This window comes from Schistocerca nitens, chromosome 10 (assembly GCF_023898315.1).
Source record: "Schistocerca nitens isolate TAMUIC-IGC-003100 chromosome 10, iqSchNite1.1, whole genome shotgun sequence".
Taxonomy (NCBI): Eukaryota; Metazoa; Arthropoda; class Insecta; order Orthoptera; family Acrididae; genus Schistocerca; species Schistocerca nitens.
Genome location: NC_064623.1, coordinates 163,056,045 through 163,061,243, shown reverse-complemented (window position 1 = coordinate 163,061,243; position 5,199 = coordinate 163,056,045). Strand labels below are relative to the sequence as shown.

At 47.3% G+C, this 5,199-nt stretch overlaps 1 non-coding gene across 1 annotated transcript; it reads left to right on the top strand.

Moving 5' to 3' along the window:
• Positions 1–4,588: 4,588 nt before the first annotated feature.
• Positions 4,589–4,695, top strand: LOC126210891 (U6 spliceosomal RNA). The gene has a single exon (XR_007540844.1). It is a non-coding gene; the product is annotated as a U6 spliceosomal RNA (small nuclear RNA).
• Positions 4,696–5,199: the final 504 nt, after the last annotated feature.

The following is a 5,199-nucleotide window of genomic DNA, read 5'->3' as shown; positions in this document are numbered from 1 at the left end:
AATGGGGGTTGAACTGCGAAAGCATGGTTGGGGTTACACAACGGCGACTTCACATGATTCTTAACCAGCGAAGTGACTGTTAAGAGCTGATCGCAGTACTTTAAACGTTACACAGTCGGCGCGAATTCAATAGGCACGCTGCGGCCGTATTCAAACGTGCGCGCGCATTTCCCCTCCCTCCCCTCCCACCGTACTCTTCGAACTTGCAGCTGCTCGCGAGCACGTCCCTGAGCAGACGCGAGTACTCGCGCTCAAAACCGGCCAGTTGTTAAACCCTGTTTTAGAAGATGCAGAATTGGAGACATTGCTGAGTGAAGACTCGCGTCAAACTCAAGAAGAATTCCCACGATTAGTGGGAGTGACACAGCAAGCCTCTTCAAAACTTCTCAAGGCTATGGGTATGATTCAGAAAGAAGGAACTTGGGTCCCGTGTGAGCTGAAACCAAGAGATGTTGAACGGCGTTTGAGTGTTTGTGAACAGTTGCTTCAGAGGCAAAAACGGAAGGGATCTCTGCATCACCTTGTCACCGGGGACAAAAAATGGGTTCATTCCGATAACCCTAAACGCAAAAAATCATGCGGATATCCCGGCCATGCTTCCAAACCGAATATTCACGGCCCCAAGATCATGCTCTGCATTTGGTGGGACCAGCTCGGCGTCGTGTACTATGAGGTGTTAAAACCAAGTGAAATAATCACAGGTGCTCGTTATCGAACGCAGTTAATGCGTTTGAGCAGAGCATTAAAAGACAAACGGCCGCAATACAGCGAGAGGCACGATGAAGTGATTTTGTAGCACGTTCTTGGAAACGTTTTAACGCCTCTTCTTCTTGATGATTTGATTTGATTTGATTTGTACTTGGCCTCGGCTAAAACTCGGCGATAGTCGGTAGTGTTGAGATCGTTATCAAGTTACGAAGACGACGTTACACAAAATAACAGTGCTGAACCGAAATGTCGACGTGCGTGAGATATTTACGTCAGCAAGAATCGTAATTAATCGTTCGTAATCGATGTTTAACTGATTAATGATGAAATATTAATGATAAAACCAATACAGTCACATCCACAACAAATTCCCTACAAGCTGGTCGTAATTTCAAGTATCTAAGAAATCGTAACAGTGGGCTTGTTATTTGAGTCAAAGATTCTACACAAGCGCCGAACGCTACAGTCAAATATTATCGCTGCGTGTAATTATTACTCGGGAGTTTCATGTCAATAATTTGATAGAAATCACAAATGCACGACTTGGCACGAAAGGGTGTTTTATTGCACAATATCAGTCACTTCCTAATCGAGCCTTGAGAAGAAAACTTTCCCAGGTGTTGGTGAGATTTAAATTATATGCTTCGGACCTATCAGTGAAGTTCCGTAAACCACTGGTTATTATGAACGAAAATTGTCTATCAGTGTTCGTTACCTAAATCACTGTCTAAGTAATGTTCAGTTCAATTATCTAGTTAAAAGTTCTCTTTCTTCTAGTACGTAAAAGTCCTCCGTTCGAATTCTAATGCCGTGATATTTGAAGTCATAAGATCGTATTACTGCGTCATAATAGATCGCAATTATTCAATCTCAAAAACAATCTAAGCCCGCCTACATGTACGAGCATTCAAATATACACTCCTGGAAATGGAAAAAAGAACACATTGACACCGGTGTGTCTAACCCACCATACTTGCTCCGGACACTGTGAGAGGGCTGTACAAGCAATGATCACACGCACGGCACAGCGGACACACCAGGAACCGCGGTGTTGGCCGTCGAATGGCGCTAGCTGCGCAGCATTTGTGCACCGCCGCCGTCAGTGTCAGCCAGTTTGCCGTGGCATACGGAGCTCCATCGCAGTCTTTAACACTGGTAGCATGCCGCGACAGCATGGACGTGATCCGTATGTGCAATTGACGGACTTTGAGCGAGGGCGTATAGTGGGCATGCGGGAGGCCGGGTGGACGTACCGCCGAATTGCTCAACACGTGGGGCGTGAGGTCTCCACAGTACATCGATGTTGTCACCAGTGGTCGGCGGAAGGTGCACGTGCCCGTCGACCTGGGACCGGACCGCAGCGACGCACGGATGCACGCCAAGACCGTAGGATCCTACGCAGTGCCGTAGGGGACCGCACCGCCACTTCCCAGCAAATTAGGGACACTGTTGCTCCTGGGGTATCGGCGAGGACCATTCGCAACCGTCTCCATGAAGCTGGGCTACGGTCCCGCACACCGTTAGGCCGTCTTCCGCTCACGCCCCAACATCGTGCAGCCCGCCTCCAGTGGTGTCGCGACAGGCGTGAATGGAGGGACGAATGGAGACGTGTCGTCTTCAGCGATGAGAGTCGCTTCTGCCTTGGTGCCAATGATGGTCGTATGCGTGTTTGGCGCCGTGCAGGTGAGCGCCACAATCAGGACTGCATACGACCGAGGCACACAGGGCCAACACCCGGCATCATGGTATGGGGAGCGATCTCCTACACTGGCCGTACACCACTGGTGATCGTCGAGGGGACACTGAATAGTGCACGGTACATCCAAACCGCCATTGAACCCATCGTTCTACCATTCCTAGACCGGCAAGGGAACTTGCTGTTCCAACAGGACAATGCACGTCCGCATGTATCCCGTGCCACCCAACGTGCTCTAGAAGGTGTAAGTCAACTACCCTGGCCAGCAAGATCTCCGGATCTGTCCCCCATTGAGCATGTTTGGGACTGGATGAAGCGTCGTCTCACGCGGTCTGCACGTCCAGCACGAACGCTGGTCCAACTGAGGCGCCAGGTGGAAATGGCATGGCAAGCCGTTCCACAGGACTACATCCAGCATCTCTGCGATCGTCTCCATGTGAGAATAGCAGCCTGCATTGCTGCGAAAGGTGGATATACATTGTACTAGTGCCGACATTGTGCATGCTCTGTTGCCTGTGTCTATGTGCCTGTGGTTCTGTCAGTGTGATCATGTGATGTATCTGACCCCAGGAATGTGTCAATAAAGTTTCCCCTTCCTGGGACAATGAATTCACGGTGTTCTTATTTCAATTTCCAGGAGTGTATGACCTGCTTCGGCTAACTCGCGTAACGTAGTGACAATGCATTGAATTATTCTTAGTCATTACTCAAGATTCCCAAAGAGTACTCACACGGAGTATTCTTTGGGATAGTTGGTTCTACTTTGCGAATGTTAATTTATGCTAATTTTGCGATTTATTATGACTTTGATTTTAATTTTACTGAAATTTAATGTTTCTTTCGTAGAATGCTAAATTGTCAAGTCTTAGATTCCTCATTTAATTACTTGTTATTGTCCTAGTAATAGTGATAAATGGAACTTCGTTCGCTTATTCACTTTTCTGGGAATTTGGGACTTGGGGGGAAATCTTTGGCGTATTGGGAGCTAATTCTTGATTTTTATTTCTCGTCCGAGAAAAGAGGTCAAAACCTTCTTCGAAATGTTAGGATGAGAAATCCTACCCCACCCACCGTATTCTACAGACATTATTTCTTCTGACTATCACCTGTTTAGATCAATGGCGCATGGCTTGAAGAAGTCAGAAATTCGAACGATTCGTGGATAGCTTCAAAAGATGAACAATTTTTTCGACGCTGCATTCGTACACTGCCCGAAAGATGGGAGAAAGTAGTGGCCAGCGATGGAAAATACTTCGAATGATACATGTGTAACCAACTTGTTTCATTAAAGCCTAGCTCGCCTCTGTGGCCGAGCGGTTCTAGGCGCTTCAGTCCGGAACCACGCTGCTGCTACGGTCGCAGGTTCGAATCCTGTCTCGGGCATGGATGTGTGTGGTGTCCTTAGGTTAGTTAGGTGTAAGTCTATGGGAGTAATGACCTCAGATGTTAAGTCCCATAGTGCTTAGAGTCATTTGCACCATTAAAGCCTCAAATGTTGGGGAAAAAACGGCTGAAGCCAAGTTGTACACCTTGTATATGGCACTCGGTTTCCATTTGGAAAAGGGAGGGGCATGAAAACAGGGTGGCGTTCTAAAAGGAACCACCTCAACATTCGACTAAAGGACTTCAGGGCTCCACAGGACATCTGAATATTGGTACCTGTACGGGGTTTGAAGTCCGCTCGCCCATGACATGAAACCAGTGCCTTGACGACAGCGCCGCCGCACGCCGTAACCAGTTGTGTGTCCGGGAGTTCAGACCCTCCCTGCGCTTTCCTGCTCTGTAGGCGACGGTTCGACGACAGCGCAGGTGCCTTGCAGCACGCAAACAGCGCTCGATGAACGATGTGGCTGACCTAAGCACCGCGTATGAATATGCAAGTACAATCGTCAAACAGGTTCCGACGGCGTATGTAAGTTTGTTCAAACGTGTTTACTCGCGTCGTTACGGCGACAACATTCGCTTGCTTGCGTGCTTCCCTTTTAGACCTTTTTTTATTCTTTCGCGCCGCGGTATATTTTCCAAATATTGTCCTAGCGTAACCGCCCATTACATACCAGTTTGCATGCGGCCTCAATTACACTTGACACTTCCTTCATTCCAGTAGGCCTTATGTGCATTACTGTGTACTTCTCTTGTAATTGTGCTACTATTTTCGTCTAACTGATTCGCCTGCGTAGACATGTATTCGCTTCAGCGTTACGTATACTGAAAGTGGAACAATCCAGAGAATATTACTGTCGCTCCCGAGCAAGGATGACTCGCACAACTATGCAGCGTCCCACATTATAAAAATAAGATGAAAATGTAATGTCTGTTTTTAGTCAACGGCCTTCTGAATGAAGGCGAACTGTCACCAATTCCTCTCTTGAACAAAGTTCTTCACCTTGGAGTGGCAATTGCACCCTCGTTCTAAATTATCTGTTGGATATATTTCAGTCTGTCTGCCTCTACGGCTCCCCCCTCCCCCTCCCCCCTCCCCCCCTTATACTACGGAAGTTATTCCCTGATGTCTTAGCAGTTCTCCAATAACGCAGTCCTTTCTGTCAGTTTCCTCCGTATGTTACTTTCTTCGACGATTACTCCTTCCTTATCAAGCTACTTTATTTCAATAATGCTTCGATTCTCTTCTCTTACTGCCTATCCACAGTCCATGTTTAACTTCCGTACAATGCTGTGTTCCAAACCCACATTCTCAGGTACACAGGGTGTAAATTTTAAGTTGACAAACCAGAATAACTCGAAAAATAAGCTTCACACGAAAAAATGTGTAGAACACGAGGTTGATTATTCTC